Here is a 21,045-nt window from a genome sequence, read left to right on the forward strand (position 1 = left end):
TTCGCACTTTGGAACTAAGTGTAGAAACTGTATTATTTTAATATTAGGTTACACAAAAAAGCCACCGAAGAAATTTTTAGAAACAAATAGAAGCCTTCATCAATTTAAAAATGTAATGATTACTGTGTTTTCCTTCAACCACAAAAATTGGTCACTTTGTTTCCATCTCTCACTGTTATTCAAAATTATAAAAATGGTTTAGAAAATTCATTTTCACTCTTTATTTTAATGATATATTAATAGTTACTATTGGTTGTAATCTTTTACTCCACAAGAAGGAAAGGAATTAAGAAAATTAACTGTACTTATGCAGTAAGATTTTATTAAGGCCAATTTGAATGAACATACATGCTCTGTAGTTGTAGATGGTAAATTTTATTGTTAATCAAAGAGTTGTAAATAACAAAGATGAAGCATTTGAAAATGCAAACTGTTCACTTAGAGATAGGACTGAGTTGTACCATTATAACAGAATATACTGGGTGCATTTCATCGACGATCAAAGAAGCTTTTACCACCGCTTCCTGTACTCTAACTGTTAAAATATAACAATGTTTATAGATACTCGAAACTTTGAATTTTTAAATACTCCTTTAAGTTAGTTGGTTCGCTTTGGTGATTAGTAATGATAGTTTTAGTGTATGTAATATAATCCTATACAAACTTAATTTGAGAGCATTTGTATGAAAAGTAGTCCAATTAAAATTGTTTTCTATACTTACGAGATAAAAAGTCAAACCTGAGTGAGATTAGAATTATGAATGACATCACAGAAACTGGTGACAATTTATGAGCTCTAGGTAGCCAGAGACAACTTGCCACAGTAAGCTTGTCCCAATCAGCAGGACATGTCCTACTTCGAGGGTTGCCGCGGAGCCAAGGACTGCGGTATACAATGGGGTGACGGCCATGCCATGTATTTCCTAATTGGCGTTGAGAAAAATTTACCGTTTACTCACTTGGTACCTATATATTGACAAAGTAACTTTGATGCGGGAGGTAATAAAGTTCTGATTTTATAGTATTTTTTTATTATTACATTAAACAATTTTAAATCGATTTTATACATTTTCAGGACATAAATATTTTGCAAAGGTCACTGGAATTTTTAGGGTAGCAGTACAGTACAGTTACCACGATCAGTGTACCAAATTATCGAGTAGAAATACTTAAGCTTTCGAATACCAATACATTGTAATTATATTTATTTACAATTAATTATTCCAGGCTCTTTTGAATGTACTGAATAACAATAGTGTCCCAAATTAATTAACAAAAAATACATTCATTTGTACGGTATTTGAGTAATGGTCACAAGTACAATGGCGATATGGATATGCTGTTTGTCACAAGCTGTCAGACACGTTTACCTACAAAATATTAAAAAGTGTAACTAAATATTACACTGTTCTGTATGTTACCTTTTATAAATACACATAACCTAGATAGTGTTTTATTTATCATTAAATTATTTCTTTTTACTTATTAAAATACCTGAACTATACTGTAATTTTAAACTTGTTTGTCGTTTTAATTTTTATTAGTTTAAGTAGTTATCAATATCGATGATTCGATTGCAGTTTTGGCTACTTATAAAACTATGTAGGAATGTTGCTAAAGTCCAATGTTTTAATCTTTACTATCACTACGTTTCGAAATCTGCAATCTAACATTAAATCCTTAAATAAACAAGCATACCAAAGCGGTGTGACACTGTTAAGTAAGTTATAACGAGATACGTACCTACTCCTTGCATACTGAGTCTAACACGTCCGTTTATGTGGAAATAACACACTAATATAGATCAATCGAACTAAAGAATGCAAGTCATAGGTCTCCTTGCAATAACATAGAAACCACGATACGCTCTACGCTGTACGCTATAATACTGTCGTTACCTTAATACGCTGATTTATTCAAGTATGTATCACATAGAGAGAACTGTAAGCCACACATAAACCAGAACTCTACCATAAATCGTTTCTATAAGTCCCTTTTTTAACCGGTAAATTATTACTCATACTTCAGTTTACTTAAAACTATCTTAGAGAAGATCTATGAACTGGGGTAAACATGTCAGAAATGGATGGAAATGCAATAATAATAATAGTACCACAAATACATATATTTTTGCCCACCATGGTAGGAGCAGGACAAAGCTCAAAATAAATGTATCTGTTGACACAGAAAGTACACTGTGACAGTGAATAGTATTTTTTTTATCAAATCTCTCTCTCTCTAACTCTCTCTCTCTCTCTCTCTCTCTCTCTCTCTCTCTCTCTCTCTCTCTCTCTCTCTCTCTCTCTCTCTCTCTCTCTCTCTCTCTCTCTCTCTCTCTCTCTCTCTCTCTCTCTCTCTCTCTCTCTCTCTCTCTCTCTCTCCTTCTGTAGACATTAACTTAACCCAAAAATTCATGCAAGTATAGACTTTATTACTATTTTGATAACGTATTATCTTACATGAAAATCCAAATTCTTTACTTTTTGATGCTTCTTCCAAATATTATACTTTTAATTAAGAGGTTTACGTTTGAAAGTTTTCATTTCTACCCTAATTCTCCATGTTTGGACAACACAAAAGAAAATTTTAAATCATTAAATAAAAATTCCTTTCTACATTGCACTACTACCCAAAGGATATCTCCGTACATAAACTTTTACAAGTGTCCAGACTCTTTATTCACCGTTTATATATAATTAAAATAGATAATAAAATACATCAAAACTCTTTATTAGGTTGTTCTGCTTCATAAACTGAAACATTGTGTGGCCAGGCACGTGTTAATGCTGCATGGTAAAGTGGACTCGAAAAATCTGTTACATATTTCACGTTTAACTTTTCAACTGTAAAAGTAACCCAATTACAATTCAGTGTTACGTGAAATTTAAGACAAATAACTTATTCATTGTACTGAAAGAATTGCATCCATTAATATATTCTTCTAATGAATAAATTTAAGACTGTTTTTTGGCTACTGAAGCATTATGTAAAACGTTATTACAGTGTTAAAGTTTAGTGTTATTGTTTTTCTTTTTCCTAAATTAGTTAAATACTTCTTATAATTATTTGTTAAATTGTTGAATTAGTTTTGTATCTTTTAGTAATACTAAAACTACTATCTGAGAAATAGTAAAAATGTAATAAATTACACACTGTCACATGGTTTTTAAAGCACCATTTAGCAGAAAAGTATTAATAATAGTTTTAATACCCTTTAATTTAAACAATTTTGGACTAACATATTAATATAAACTACTTGCTCCGCCCACATATATTTTAAGTGCACATTACTCTGTGTAAATTGTTACGCTTATTATGATTATACTAACTCAAACTCTCTATTTTAGCAATGTAAGTATTAATTTGACATAACAGTGAGCAGTGTTCTTGCAATTTCTCAAGTCTCCTAGCTTAAAGTCAAAATTTTTAACATTTCTATTCAGTATTTCTACTAAAATACCAAATTCTTACACAATTACCCCCATGAGCGCTTACTTTATAAGTTGCTTTAGAATTCGTTACGTGGATTTGGTACATTTTATAGTAATAATTAGTTTTGTGGAATACATTTGGCTACCACAAACATATAGGGTGAAACATTTTAACCTGTTCTGAAACTATAAGGACTTTTAATGAAAACCTGTACTAAATTTTATTTTTTCTCTTACCAAAGAAAATAAATGCATATTTACAAAAGGCAACAAATACTTCTTAACATTCAAAGGAAATATTTTATAAAATTCGATCGGTTTAATTAGCATCAATATTTTATGAGTTACAAGAATGTTTTAATTAGTTCAAAATCATTCGCATGCTTAATATTTCTATACTAAGTATTTTTAAGCTTGCATAAAACCTGACTAAATGGTGTTGAAAATTAACTAACGCAGTTCATTATTTACAATAAAGAGAGGTAACGCGGGAGCTCGTGAGATTGAAACAAACGATGTCCGCTGGGATCGGTCGTTTGTGTCGGGACTTGTAAGGTTTATACTGATGACTAAAGCTGTTTCATTTTTGTTCTGATGAATAAAGAATGATGGCGCTTGATTTTGAGTCCGCTGGGATCGGTCGTTTGTGTCGGGACTTGTAAGGTTTATACTGATGACTAAAGCTGTTTCATTTTTGTTCTGATGAATAAAGAATGATGGCGCTTGATTTTGAGTCCGCTGGGATCGGTCGTTTGTGTCGGGACTTGTAAGGTTTATACTGATGACTAAAGCTGTTTCATTTTTGTTCTGATGAATAAAGAATGATGGCGCTTGATTTAGTAACTTCTCATTCTTCAGGATGATAATAATGTAGTTTAATTAGTGAATTTTTTATTGTAGTTAGCTTATATAAACACTATAGGGACTATTGGATATTTTGGAATATTGCATTAGTACTTATATTATTGTTACCTCAAGATAAGTTTCTCTAGTTTCAAAAGTTAAAATACTCACTATTTTTATGAAAAAATGTCAATTTGTTTTCCTTAGAATAGTTATCATTGTTAATGGCTGACTTAGCGAAGTCTGTAACTCGAGTGCTTGAACAATTTCGTTTCTGTCTGTCCGCTCAATACCTTGAAGAAGAAGTGGCATGAATTTGTGAATTAAAGCTTCATTTCTATATAGGAAACCCCAAATTATATGAAAGTGCATTTCTCTCCATTGGATTTAGCTGGACGTTAGTAAATATTTTTAATCTTACACGTAACTATGGTAGCAACGACAAAATAGCAGAATAAATAAATTTTTGAACAAACTGGTGGCAATAATGTGATATTTTAACATTAATTTATTAAACATGTATTCTAATAACTTTACCAAATACAGCATCATAGTTTCGTGACTTTTTGTGGACTTTTATTCCAGGAGTAAAAACAAATATATTGCAGGGTCAATGTTTAAAGTAAGTGGCGAGATTGAATCTAGCGCGCCTTAGAGTTATAGTACTCTGTATAGCTCACCGACCTTTTATTATTTAAAAACTACTATAAAACCTAATATAATGTATGTGACAAGATGTTTCGGGGAAGATTAATTCATTCTTATGTAGAATTAAAATTTTACATTTAAACTTCTATTCTACATAGACAAGGATGATTTATGTGATGATACGCGTTCAACCATGTAATTAAGAATAGCGTCATCAAAGTCTATTTCATTAATTTCATATTAACTGAAAACATCAGGTTATGTTTATTAAATATGTCAAATATATATATTTTTTTTACTATTTTTTCTGTTAATATTGTTCTATTCTGTGATGTCTTTTGTTGTTGCAAGCTCTAATTATATTTTAATTTGCGAAACGTCAAGAGAGTGACATTTACCCATTGTTATTAAATCATATAATGCGAACGAAGCTAAAAGAATCTTTAATTTGGTAATTTTCCGTAATTGTGTTTATGATGTAATTCTCAATGTAATTTTAACGTACATCCAACTAACTACACTACTGATAGTGTGGCTAGTTTGTCTTAAGAATCTCACGTGATCTGAAAATTGAAGAATAAATCATTATTTCATATTCAGAAGTGATTTATAAATTATCAACCATAAATCCGTTAATTTTGGTAGGGAGGCATAAATCACAATAATAATTATTACTCGTGTATAAATTTTTAAAAACATCCTTTGGCTAAAAATTGTTTGCATAAGAATTTTACCTTTTGCGCTTGGCGGCATGATTTTAGACTATTATGGTAATTTATATAATGCAACTTCATACAGTTATTTCAAAATCTGAATAGTTGTCATTTTCAAGGATCAATCAATATAGCCACGTGTAGTAGAGTTACTAAATATACAAAAAATAAATTAATAAAAATATACGCGTAGACTATCATTAAACATTTTTTGTGTCATAAGTAAAAGTAATACTTGAGTAAACCATGTTGAAAAACGGTGGATATTTTGAAAATTGCAAAATATATTTTTTTACTTTTTAACAAGAGTTCCTCTATAGACTAATATATATAGCAACGGCTTCGTACCGATAGATCAAATCCCGGGAAGGTCCAAGACATGATATGCAATGTACAACGAAGCCAGCATAGGTGAATGCTGAAGCTGACCTTAAAAATACATATGAAAATTAAGTGCTAAACTTCGAAACATAATTTGTGTATTATGAAATCTTATTATTAATTTAACAATTAAAAATAGAAAATTTATAAGCCTTATAGATGGAAATTTCGTATAACGTATAAGCAAAATAAAAGAAGCATAGAGAGGGGGTTATTCAACTCTCTGAAATTGCTTAAAAAGACACTTTTAGTAAATTTCAGTTTCAAATCCAACTTACTACAAGGCAAGTATAGAAATTTCTTCATATAGAAAGATACATGTCATGTTGAATGAAATTAATTACAAACTTTAAACCACGTTTTATATCCAAACACGTGAAGGATTACAACACAACTCTAATTTAGTGTTATTTCCCTTGGCTACAATATTTAGTGAAACATTATTATGTAAACATAAAAGGCCTGCAATGTTACAAAAGTTATTCCGTATACTCTATCTATAATCACTATGTAAACCACTATTCTGATAAGCGATCCTGTCCTTGGAAGCAGCTCGCCTGCCCGGCCATTGGTGGTACTTCGAAAGTCAAGTTTAAGCCATTTGTCCCCAGGTTAAATGTTAAAGAGGGATTTTAAACTTCACCTAGTAAAATAAGAAATTACTTTATTTTACTCCTCCAGTGTAGTATTCAAATTGCAAGGTGACGGATGAGGACTTTGTCGTATTACAAATGGAGGCAATAACAATACAATATCTGGAAGAATATGTAGTCGACTTTGTATTCATGTATGAAATATTTATCTAAGCTGAGGTTTGTGTCAGCACTGCGATACAACGTAGAGTACTAACGTTTAAGTGTGTAATTAAGATACCAAGAAACAACGATAGGGGGGGAGCTTATGCGTATCAAAAATGGAGGCAATAACAAGGTAATAACAGCTAATAGAGTACGATAATAGTCAACTTTTTGCTCACGTCTGAACTCGTATTTATCGCAGCCCCGGCATTGTGTCAACAGTGCAAATAACATGGAGTGGTATTTTATAGAAACATGTTACAGCGGCGGGGGAGTACGGTCACGTACTAAGACGGAGACAATAGGGCAGTAATGACCACCAAAGTACGATATATTCAACATTTTACTCACTTGTGAAGTATTTATCACAGCCCCGGCATTGTGTCAACAGTGCAAATAACATGGAGTGGTATTTTATAGAAACACGTTACAGCGGCGGGGGAGTACGTTATTGTAAGTAGGGTTCTTGTGTGCGGGAGTAATTCAGAATGAATGGGAGTAATACTCGTCGACGCCGTATTTACAAAGTAATACTAACAACGTTAATTTTCGAAGTACATTTTACTTACTTATTTCTTGTTTAATTTTTGTTCTACTACTAGTGTACTAAAATACCACTATCTGATTACTGGGCTAATTAATTTTTCCTAAATAGCCTATCATCGAAGAGCGTCAGCACAAATAATTTCAAATTCGAATTAAAATTCTAATGACTTTATTTGTATCATATTTATACATTCTTATACATTTACACATGCATACACACATTCATTAGCACCCTATCCGTCCTCCACGACCTACCCCAACTAACCCGTCGCTGACATCGTTTCTAGCAATTGATCTTCCAGTAAGGCTGCAAACCGGTTTGGACTCCCTACTGACTTAATATGGTTAGGAAGAGATGTCCATGCTCGTCAAGCAGTAACAACAAATTATCTATTGTAAGTGGAGGTTCGGTGGCAAGGGATAAGAAGCATTCATGAGGCCATCTTGCCTCTTTTGCGCTTGTGAGATTAATTTTAATTTGACAGCCAAATATGCTCTCAAGAATTAAGACTAGAATATACCAAATTAAGAATTTTTAATAATCTTGTATCGGACAATTTTAAAATAGAATTTTGAATATAAATATACGTTATATGGTTTTCACGTCTTAGATCAAATACAAAACGTAAACAGTAATTTTGGGATCGCAACAATGTTTTAGCCAGAGCCACAGTCATATCATTGATTACACAGTTACACTATGAAAAATGAAGGGAAATCAGTGCTCACTATGCGTTGAATTTTCGTGTAATTTGATGGCTAATATGTTGCGTGTGATTGTAAACCTACTGTTGGTCTTGTAAACATATATTTGTATGTATCAAATACACATATTGTACACATATTGTATCAAAAGGTTGAAAGAAATATAGTTATGAAAAGAAATAGCTCTGAGGTGGTACCCTAAGCAATGATCTTTGAAATTGTATTGAAGTTTTATTTTTATTCTTTGGTGGCTATAAACATGCTTTAAAACATCTAAGTTACTTTGAGTTTTGAATATCATACGTTTCAATGTGTTAAAAATTAAATGTATTTTGAGCTTTATGTTCTGAGGTTACATATTTATTATTTTAATATTTTAAACTTTTGCCTATTTAACAGTTTTAAATAATGTTCGATACAATTTTATTATTGCTTGTGTACACAATCTTTAAATTTTTTTGAAGTAAAAGAAAAAGTAAGTATTTGTATTTAACAATATTTGCCAAAGTATTTAGTTTCTCCTAAAACATAGATATTGTGTTACGAGTATTAGAAGCCACATATACAGAATTAAGGTATAAAACATCCTTGGTCTAACTTTATGTTTAATCTATGTGGAATAAATCCAAGGTGTTATTGAATAGAACATTAAAGTACTAATTGTAATACATACAAATATAATAAGTATAAATGACCATTTGAAATTTTAGGCTTGACAATGGTTAGTTCTGTGGGAACTATAATTACAGTACACTTTGGATATTATTGTGCTAAGTAATACACAAATACAACTTTTGATCCAAAACATCTGCTCTTAATAACAACTAGACAATGTTTGATACTCTATTACGGTCGACAATTATATTTTTAATTGCGTCACTTTTTTCGGAAAGTTTTTGATGATTTATGTTATAAAATAGTGGTCAGTTTTTGAGCACCCTTGCCTATTGTAAGATATTTCAGTTTCTCTGCCCTTATACTATTGTATCTTAGCTGTCAAAAAAGTAGAAATATTATGTTAAACTCCAAATTATTGGAAAATTTAACTAGACTTCATCCTTGTATTAGTTACTGGAAATGGTCCTTATATCACATATTACTCTCCATATTTCAAAACAAAATATATGAGAGGGAGGAGGCAACCTGTATTACGGCCCGCAACTGCCTCCAGCACCGGGGAGCCTGTGTCAGCGTAAAGCAACATTTTAGCTCAGCTTTTACATCCTCGTTCTCAACTTACTTATTTTACGTCTCTATTTCTCAGTTCTATTTCATTATGATTTTTTATTACATGTTATTAAAATAAATATAAAAATTCGTAATCAATCAATTTAATATTTAATAAAAAGAAGTAAATATTAAACAGTTATATAACTAGAAATCATAATATAATAATCATCAGTGAGTAGGAAGATCTATATGGAAAATTAAATGAACTTCTAAATTCCGAGAAAACATCATAATTTCTGGTGCGAGAGCAAACTATGCCAATATATAAGTTCTGGAAACAGCTGTTACAAATAACAGTATTTTTATTTATAAACTAAATTAAAACAGTTAACAGTTCTATGCTACAAATAATTTTAAAATTTTCCCATTTACCATTTATATGGTACCGTGACAAGATAACTCACCTCCCAGTTTGTGCATTGAAACCGTATTTATTGCCAGCAGCAAAAACAAAAAAATTATCGATGTTATCAACAATCTTGTCTTGCTAGCGTCAATCAGGTATACAATTGTAGTTTGTCAATATGTACGATAGATGTCAATGCGTGCAGGGGACAGCACTCCCTTATGTCCAAGCTAAGTACAGCCTCTAACACAACACGTGATCCGTCCAGCGATTCTGCACAGTAAGATAGAATTATCGATCCACCCTTCCACTCCAATATATTGCCATTAGCAGATGTGCCGCTCCTGGACATTCGTAGGGTTTCTTAGATGTAAGTGACAGATTGGCTTTTGATGTGAGTCCTAGAATGTATTTTAAGCAACATATAAATAGTGTAGAAGTCGTACACATTGATCAGAAACCCAGCATTGAAAATACAATCACTAGAAGATATACGAATTAGCTCCTGCAGTAACTAGATTTCGCCAGCATATAGTAGGCATAGACATATACAAGTGTTATAATTTTTTCAAATATTTAAACACTTATCAATCGTATTTAAAAATGCATCCAAATAAAAACACCTATAACAATCATGAACTATTAGTGCAATTGGAATGAGGCACTTTCTTCTGGGTTTGTTTTCGGAAGAAAGCAAAAGAAGTTTAATGTTACCATGGAATTTAGGACCAAGAAGCCAACTTTCGTATTATTTTAAATCCAACAACAATTTTACTGCTTATCTAGGTCTATCTGTAATCTTTCCTTTGAAAATGATGTGCGAATTCTATGTTTTATCAACCAGCAGATTTATCAATGTACGGCTGAAGTAAATGAGATCCTTTATTGTGTAGGATTACAATAACTGCCATAACTGTCTATTGTTTACTGATTCTTATTTTTATGGAAAATTATATTTAAAATACAGGATTGAGCCTCATAGATTGCCAGACTGGCAATAGATGTTATCACTTTATAGAAAAAAAGAAAGATACAAATTGCTACAATACACTTCAGCTCAAACTACAGTATATACAAGGATATAGGAAAATGAAACTAACTTTATATTGTTTTAGTGATATAATGTAACACAAAAAAAAAGTTTTTCATTTAGAGACCACATAAAAGTATTGTGTTTACTGCAAAGAAACTTAGATCAAGTATATTATAAAAGTAAGGAAGTTGATGGCACTTTTTTAAAAATACGAAGTGTTTTGTACCAACATTACTGGAAAGAAAACAAATATGGCTGATTTTAACACCTGGAAAAATCTTATGGAAAATCCAATACGAATGTTTATCTTATATATATATATATATCACTTTCTTCTACTTTGCGTACATTTCCAAAACAATAATTAATAGCAACATTCAATGGAGAGACAAATTATTTAACTGTGTATAAATTAACACTTATAAATTCTGATTAAATTAAGAAATATTTACATTCATAATTGAGCCGTTATATCAACAGACTACCATATCAGAAACCTGTATAATTAGCTTATTTTGTTGATATTTTTAACATTTATGACAATTTTTTTATACTTGTACTATGTAGTATGGTTCAATACTACTTTTAAATCGTGTATTTAGGTAAACTGTGAAAATAGACAAACTGCAACAAAACTATAAATAAGGTGAACTATTTAAGAGTTTACTAGGGTAAAATATGAATTGGAAATTTCAGAGTAATAGGCAATGCACTTATGACCAAAACTTGTATATAAGCTTTAAATTGGGATATGGACATCTTTATTTATAAAAAGGACGTTTTATGTCGTAACTGAGTCTATAATTGTAAGTTAAAAGTTAATTTCTTTAAAAATTGTAAATGTGTAATTTAATTCTGCTGAACCTCATTCAATAACGCTGCCCTTTTAACGTTAGATTTTCTTAGATAACCTTTGACAGAAACTCTTTTTACGAACTTGGTGAAAAAACTAATGACATTAAATTATTAACTTCGCTCGTGAATAGATTCAATAAGCTAAAGCAGTCAGTTTTTATGTTTACTAAACGAACTTTGATAGTAAATGTTAATAATTGTTTTATGTAACAAATACATCTTGTTGGGTTTAGGATTAGTAGGCTAAACTTGTATGTTGAATTAAATAATTTAAATGTAGGTGTTAATAAGATCTATTAAATGACGTGTATAAAATACTTATTCAAAACCTATGAGTTCGAGCCTTCGATAAGACCTGTTAGATGTATAACGTATCTTGAAAATTCCAATGCCCTAATAAGTATAATTTTAATAAACCTTTATTTGAAAATGCAATGCTCTACATATTTCATTGCTTTACTAGTATACCATAATTACTTCAAAAGGCAGATATCTTATATTACTTGGACACTATTGAGTATGACAATGTTTAGTTGCTTAATAGATTATATATTATTTTAGAGATAATAATTTACAGTGTAAAGCAAAATATGTTATTCATCTTCACCATTTCATCTTATATGAGATTCAATAATTATTTTATGTTGGTTGAAAATAGTTGACAAAAACTGAAAAAATAGGTTGACTATGTACAAAAACTTCATCTTATTTTTCTTACTTATTTAACGAAAATGAAAAATGTTTCGTTTTTAAACTTAAATATTTTTATTAATTACGTAATCAAGGAAGTTGCAAGTAAAGGATGTTACCACTTACATCGCAGAGAAAAGTTACTTCAGTCAAAATTATTTATTTAATTGTTTTTCAAGGAAGCGCTGAAACTTTTAACTTAAATATAACTGCTTGTGTTTGGATTAAGGTACTCAGAATAAATCCATTGAAACTAAATACAGTTTGTGAAACCATAAAAGATTTTTAAATTTGTAAAAATTAATATTAATTCAGATAAATATTAGGGAAACAAACTAAATAAATTACGTCAGTTACTTTTGTATAACGAAGTAACCTATTTTACTAAACAAGAAATTACGTCGTTAGATATTACAGCAATTAAAGAACAATGTTTAATTAACGAGAACCAATGCCTTCCTGTGACGCACTGCATATCAGCATAGCTTCCGGTAATTACCTCATCTGTGTCACACAACACATACCTCAGGCCTGCATACCTAGCATAGTGGTAATATCTCATAACTTACACCTATACTTGCTACTCAAGGGCCAGCCTAGGTGTATTATAATAATATAAAAGCATAGATTTTCGTAATTACTAAAAGCCTATAAAATCCTATAAGATTTGTTATCTTATAAAATTATATGTCACATTTTTCTACTTTGTATAAATCGCTCAAAACAATAATTAGCAACATTCAATGAAGAAACGTTGAATGTTGAATGTTGAGACATTGAACTGTGTCTCGACCCTTATCCAATACTTTATTGGGGGATTTAATAAAGGAAATATTTACATTAATGACTGCCTTATGATGTCTTATCAAGAGATTGCCATATTAGAAACTGATCTGATTAACTTATTTCATTATTATTCATATCGTTTATGACAACTGTTTTATACTTGTACTGTATAGAAACGTTCAATACTACTTATAAATGTGTTTTTAGATTTAAACTGTTAAAATGGATATACTAAAATAAAACAATAAAAAGCCGAGCTATTTAAAGATTGCCTGTCAGGGTTTAAAATTTATTGAAAATTCAGAGATCTGTTATTGGGATTTGTTTATTATGCAGTAATAAACAAAAAACTGATAACCAAACCTTGTATGTAAGTGACCTTACATTGACATATGGACAACTTTGTAATTATGAAAAGGACGCTTTCTTTGATGCCTGTATATAATTACAGTAGTAAGATCAAGATGGCTCCATGAAACACTCAAAATGTTTAATTTCTTTCTGCTGAACTTCCTCCAATAAATCTGCCCTATGGACATAGATAGTCAATTTAATAATTTGAGACACAAATTTCAAAATAATAATGCTGTAGACTATAAATACTTAAAATACTTCATAAGGGCTTTTATTACTTTTCAGCATTGTTGACGAAGCGTTTTAAATATTTCAGCTTTTTTAATTAAAATTTGAAAGTTTTAGATGTGATTAGCTATGGAAACATTTCAAGAGAAACGTTTTGTTGGGTAACCTTAGACAGAACTGTTTTTACCGACATGGTGGAAATACTATTGAAAAGGAATTATTAAAACTACGCTCGTGACTAGATTCAATAAGCTAAAGCAGTCATATTTTAGCTTTATTAGACAAAGTTTATTGTGTATGTTATTAGTAGGAACTTTGTTATATAAGACTTTTTTGTTGGGTTTATTATTAATAGATAAACTTGTATTCGGATGCAAATAATTTAAATAATGGTTTTAAGAATATCAATTTGTTGAAGGACATGTGAAAATACCTATTAGAAACATATTCATTTTAAGCCTTGATAAGACCTGTTGTGAAGCTAAATCTTATTGTAGATTGAATACAGTTTTTTAGTTTAGTTAAATAATTTAACAAAATCTAAAAAACACAAGTTAACTATTTAACAAAACTAAAACACAAGTTCAGTTATTGAACTTGACGCTGAATCTTTTAAATAATCACGTAACCGTGAAAGTTACCTGTAAATTGCAAGTAAAGTATTTACCAGTTACATCGTAAAGAAAAGTTTTTACAGTCGAGACTGCTTTTCCGGATGTTTTTAAAGGAAGGGCTGAGACTTTGAAATTAACTGAGTTTGATAATATCTCCTTGTCTTTATATTTAGGATTATTATGAGAAAATCTGTTCCTTGTTGACAATACAATTTTTAGTACCACATAAGATATTAAATTTGTATAAATACTTATATCATGGAAACAAACAACATTGCATAATGAATTTTGTATAAGTTAGACATGTATTACAGTAAACAGAAAATTAGCTTCCATGTTTAGATATTACATAAATTTAGGCACAATGTGTAATTAACAGAACCAATGCCTTCCTGTGACACTCTGCATGTCAGCATAGATCCCCGTAATTACCTTATTTGTCGCACAACACATACCTCAGGCCTGTATACATTGCATAGTGGTAATATCTACATAACTCACACGTATAATGTAGGCCTACCATCATTATATTTCACCATAGATCTCCATAATCACCACATATACGTCACATACTACATACCAGAGGCCTACTTCACATAACGTTAATATCTCATAACTGACAGGTTTTAACTGCTAGTCAGGGCTAGCTAAAGTTTACCATATTTATTTTAATTGGTATTTACAATAGACTGCAGATTCATTGCATTCCTGTGTTTGGCCAAATATAAATAAATTATTAGTTTTATTCGTATATTGAATTATTTTAGCCTTACCCCGTTATTGCATCTTAACGAACATATCGTTTGCAAAATGTTTGCAAAGAAGGGGTAAAACGATATGCAAACTGTCTCTGGCTTATATTAATAGTGTCTTTGTATATGTAATTAGCCCAGTCTCTAATGACAACATAGTGAACACCACATCCTGTACAAATCGATTCCAATATAATATGCTACGTTTAATTAGTTTAATGGTAATTGGCTGAGAATTAGCGAACCTTATTACCTGAGAGACTGGAAACATTTTAGTTATATCTGCCTGTTTGTCTTTTCGTACGAACGAACCCATAGACTTGCAGATCGTTCACGACTTCATTTCTAAAGGCTGGACCAGTAAGTGCCGTACAATTTAAGCTACTGGAACAACAAGCGTTGAGGTTTCTAAATATAATAATAATAACAATAATATATAAGCATGTATAGCTATATATTTGTATATATATATATATATATATATATATATATATATATATATATATATTATATAACTCCACATAACAGGGCAATCTTGATATTAATATAATGATTGGTCTACAAAAACCCTTTTTTTAATTAAATTATTTCCAGATACGTGTTTTGGTTTTAAACCGTTATCAGTGTGTACATTGCTTTGAAGTAAATTATAAAAAGCTAAATATACATATGTGGATCATTTAAACAGATGTGAAATTTAAATTACACGGCTGTGTAATTTTGATTAGTATTCTGTTTTAAATATTTTTATTTTTTCAAAGATTAAGCTTTTCTTATTTTTAAGATTGCTATTTAAAATGCTATGAGGATATTTATTATAATTTAGATAGATTTATAATTCTTTTTTTGTGTTAAGAATTTCTAAAATCAAATTTTGAGGACCAATTCAATGATGGTGAATGTCATTTTATGGGTTTTGACCAGGCACCATTGAAGTCTACCACTAAGTCGTCTAGCTAATTGTTTCACCTATCTGCCTAAGGGCTGTAAGCATTTTATTTTTTTCTGATTGCCTGTCATCTGAAGAATGAAATGAGGGGGAGCATGTTACGAAATATATAGCATGGCATACTTCTATCTAATACTATAATATTTTAGATCTGCTAAAAGAAATAAATTGCTCTTTATATATATAAAATGTAATACAGAATGTGTTAATAAGCGGTATTTTCAAAAACGACTGGTTGCCCGATTCTTATATTCTTTTTATAATACTCGTTGTCCATGTCAAAGGAAGTTTTATATGAAAAGATAAATCAGAAAAGTTTACACAGCCTAGATAGCTCTTTTGCCACGTTCGTATTATACCCTTTATAAACACTGGTTCGGAATGGTTGGGATTTGTTCTTTATTTCGGTATAAGCACGCTAGGTGAGCTTCTGTACAATTGGATGAATTTAAAACGCAAGCAGCACTTCTTGGTCTAGGATGTTATAGGTTTTGGACAGAACCTCATAACTTGTGGGTCCGGACCAACGCTTATCAGGCTGGACTAATAAGTGCCGTACAATTTACGCTACTGGAACAACAAGCTTTGAGGTTTCTAAATGTAATAATAATAATAATAATAATATATAAACATGTATAGCTATATATATATATATATATATATATATATATATATATATATATATATATATATATATATATAAATATATGTATATATTATTAACTCCACATAACAGGGCAATCTTGATATTAATATAATGATTGGTCTACTAAAACCCATTTTTTTATTAAATTATTTCCAGATACGTGTTTTGGTTTTAAACCATTATCAGTGTGTACATTGCTTTGAAGTAAATTATAAAAACCTAAATATAAACATGTGAAGCATTAAAAAATATGTAAAATTTAAATTTAAATTACGCAGTTGTAATTTTGATTAGTATTCTGTTTTAAATATTTTAATTTTTTCAAAGATTAAACTTTTCTTATTTTTAAGATTGCTATTTAAAATGCTATGAGGGTATTTATTATAATTTAGATAGATTTGAATTCTTTTATTCGTGTTAAGATTTTCTAAAATCAAATTTTGAGGACCAATTATAAGAAATTGACCATAACTACACAAACGTTGAACAGGACATGAACATTTTAGATATCGAAAGGAAAGGAGATTTATATATATATATATATATATATATATATATATATATATATATATATATATATATATAAATCTGTACACACAAAACAATACAGAAAACTCAACTTAGTTTCTATATCTACTACTAAAAGTGAATTTTACTATCGCTAGTAGAATTATTGTACCAAAGTCGACATACTTAATTATTTAAATACATTCTCTTGACCGGAGTAACAAGGCTGTTTAGTCGAAATTATATAATTCACTTGAACAAAACTGTTCATATTTGAGCAAAACCAGATTTGGGTCTGCCCTATAACTTCTTTTACTCTGAATCAATAACACTTAAATAATATATACCTTATGAATGCATACCGACTTTTTAAAAAATGTCGTATAATATATGCTTCAACTCAATAGGTTCCGAAGTTTGAATTTTTTAAATTGCGTACAAAGTGGTTTTTATACTAATACACCTTAAAATGGTTAAGTCGAAATATATATTAAGAACCATTTTTTAAGGAAACCCAGAGTCAAATGTCCCACAGGTGAAAATACCTGCTTATGCATATATACAAATGCAGTGCACATGCGTGTATATATAAAAAACGTTTAGATTTAAGTTAGCTGTGACGAAAATGAGCTATCCCATTACATTGACGTTGTGTTTTGAACATAAAACCTGGAACCTCAGCTAGTAAAGTGTTACTCGCCGCTTAGAGTGCTGTCGTGCTTGACAAATGAGCAGAGACGTTTTGAATAAAAAGCCAAGAGACGGTTACGTGAAAGACGTCTCCGAGACTGTAATGAGGCTCTTGTAACAAGAAGTGGCAGATACAGGTTCTATTCATTTTCACCATTTGAAATTAACTAAACCATCATCGTTTCAAATCGTTCTTACTACATCGTCGCATAGGATATCTACGGCACTATTTATAGCACTTAGTTATATCTGTGCATTCATTGTTCAACTTAACAAATTAGGTTATAGCTTCCAATAAATATATAGATTATCTACGTTTTCGTTTATAGAGCACGATGTTGGACATTACCGCTAGAACTACACCAGGTTTATTGCAAGATGAATATTGGACCTATGTAATACTACATCGTTGAATTTTGAACGGAATATGACGATTGTTTCTGTTATTAACAATGCAACAATACCAAGACGACTTTCATGAGTCTCCAAAAACAAATCAGTCCGAAACATTTTCAAAATGCTTTGTCTTAGCAAGTTCGTGGCCGAGCTTTAGCGAACCTTATCACTCGTGGGGCTGGAAGACTTTCTTTGCTGCCTGTCTGTTCGATATCAACATACTTCAGTATTTCAGTATTATTTAACATGTCATAAAACTTTAATATGTGATAATAAGTGGTGTAAGACTTCCGTTATATTCTATTGGTTCATATAAAAAGCTCAGGAGCTACAACTAAGTTAAGATGATAGCTCTCTCACAATCTGTAGGTATTGTTGAACAAAACCCAAGTGTATTTTAAATTCCCTTTGCTTTTAATAGAAAATTTGAATTTTCGGATATCTTGGATTCCTGGAAGAAAGGTTTACTTCTGGCTAGTTTATATTTTGCAGTTAAACCTTCACTGGGTAGATAAAAAACAATTGGCATTTATATCTAGGGATTCCTCTGGGTATCCAGGAGCTCAAATCAATAACAGCAAATTTCCAGATATTGCTGTGGAAGAATGGATCGATAGTTCTAGTATACTGGAGAAGATAACTGTTGGAATGAGTGAAACTCCCTTAGTGTTAAAAGCTGTTGGTGCATATGAGGAACTCCTGTCACTTGCTCACTTAACTGTAGAGGCTGGAACAGAGCTTCCCCTCTCCCCCTTCTTCCAAGGTGACATGTCTGAGATATATAGCCCCTCTCCTCACAGGACCTTGACAGGATAGGTCCCCTACTCCCATCCTTACTCGTCCTGTCCCTCCAGAAGTAGGAAAATTTGTATTTTTAGGACTAAGGTAATCTCAGCTTCTTGTCGTAAGAGAACAATGAATTATTGCACATCTTCACAAAATCGTAGGTCACAAGATGACGTAGATAAATTACCATTTAAGTGTAAAATAAGAATGGTTTTTGTTTAAGATATGTTAGATGTGAATTCTTCAGACATTCCATTGGTTAGAATGCATACTACAAATATTCAGCCACTTGATGGATAGGCTTTGCTAACGCTCAGCCAATTAAAAGGTGGAAAACGCAACACTTCAAACTGAGCCAATGAACAGTGGTACACGGCACAATATTATTTATGAACCAGGAGTTGACCAAGACGGTGTTCAATGAAGTAAACAATGCAACTAAAACTAGCCCCATAGGAGTCCCCATAGCAACAGTCTCGTAACGACCTACGCTGTCACGTGGTTAAAAGAGCCAATAAGAAGTAAGCGAACTGGTTGTATGATTTATGCTCACAGCTGATTTACTTATAAATTAAAATTTAAATTACCTTGTTAAATGTTGATAGGCAAATGAATACTGATTTATAATATTCTGTTAACAATTATCTCTTAACATCTTGAGATTGACTAGCTAAGCCTCACAAGGAAAACTGCTCTAAATTAAGGTTGTATAATGTTACAAATATCACCTTTATTTTCTAGTCATAATTAATATCTTTTAATATCACATGTATGTAATTGTTTGATTGTATCTTGGTATAAAAAATACAGAGTTTGTCCTAATGATAATACAGCAATTCATTTTCATAACAACACTTTAATATTTTCGAAATGTATTAGATGTGTCACACAAAATTAACTTATTTTTTCAACGAAAGGACAAACATAATATAATTATTTAATTGAAACATTCCAATTTTAAGTGTTTTATTTTTGTTCGAGGACATTGAATTAAAATGTAAAATGTATTGTATTTTTCTCTGAATTGTATTAAATTAAAATATTATGTTAAATAAAATTAAGATGTGGACCATACAGTCCCTATTGTATTTATATGCAACTTTTTAATAAACTGAACCATGTTGTGAAGGAAACAGGATTTTTCCGGACATTTGCCATCGTTCAGTGAAACAAGAAAACAGTAACACTACGTTTCGAGATCTGCAATCTGATCTCTTCTTCAGGTAAAGAACTAACCTAATACATAATTACAAACTAGGTTAAAATAAACAAATCTTACTAAAGCGTTGTGGCACGCCTAAGTCAGGAATCACAACCTACATGTTGTTGTCAACTTCACTAACCCTAAAGACATGCACTTAATACAAAACTATACAAAACACTAATCATTAAAACTAAACTACGGAATACAGGTCACAATACGTCTTCACTCGTCTACTAACCTACTAGTCTACTAGTCTACTAGTCAGTCGTAGGTGGTTAGTAGACGAGTGAAGACGTATTGTGACCTGTATTCCGTAGTTTAGTTTTAATGATTAGTGTTTTGTATAGTTTTGTATTAAGTGCATGTCTTTAGGGTTAGTGAAGTTGACAACAACATGTAGGTTGTGATTCCTGACTTAGGCGTGCCACAACGCTTTAGTAAGATTTGTTTATTTTAACCTAGTTTGTAATTATGTATTAGGTTAGTTCTTTACCTGAAGAAGAGATCAGATTGCAGATCTCGAAACGTAGTGTTACTGTTTTCTTGTTTCACTGAACGATGGCAAATGTCCGGAAAAATCCTGTTTCCTTCACAATCCTTCCATCGTCAAAAATAACCTTTAAACAATGAACCATGTTTTGTTTACAATATTTATACGTTTTACTCGAATCGCTTAGAAATAGGAGAATTGTAGTATAAAAATGAGCAAACTGACCTTTAAACTCTCGATTGATTGTTAAATAATGTTTTATTTAACCATCAATTTTAGCTACATTAAAATAATTCCCTGAAGGTATTTGTATTAAAAATATTGTAAACAATATTTAGTGATTATAGAAATTGCATTTTCACTACCATTGAAGGATTTTAGTATCTTTGTGTGAATAAATCATTCATATCCCAACTAATATCATT

This window comes from Homalodisca vitripennis, chromosome 4, assembly GCF_021130785.1.
Source record: "Homalodisca vitripennis isolate AUS2020 chromosome 4, UT_GWSS_2.1, whole genome shotgun sequence".
NCBI classification, from domain to species: domain Eukaryota; kingdom Metazoa; phylum Arthropoda; class Insecta; order Hemiptera; family Cicadellidae; genus Homalodisca; species Homalodisca vitripennis.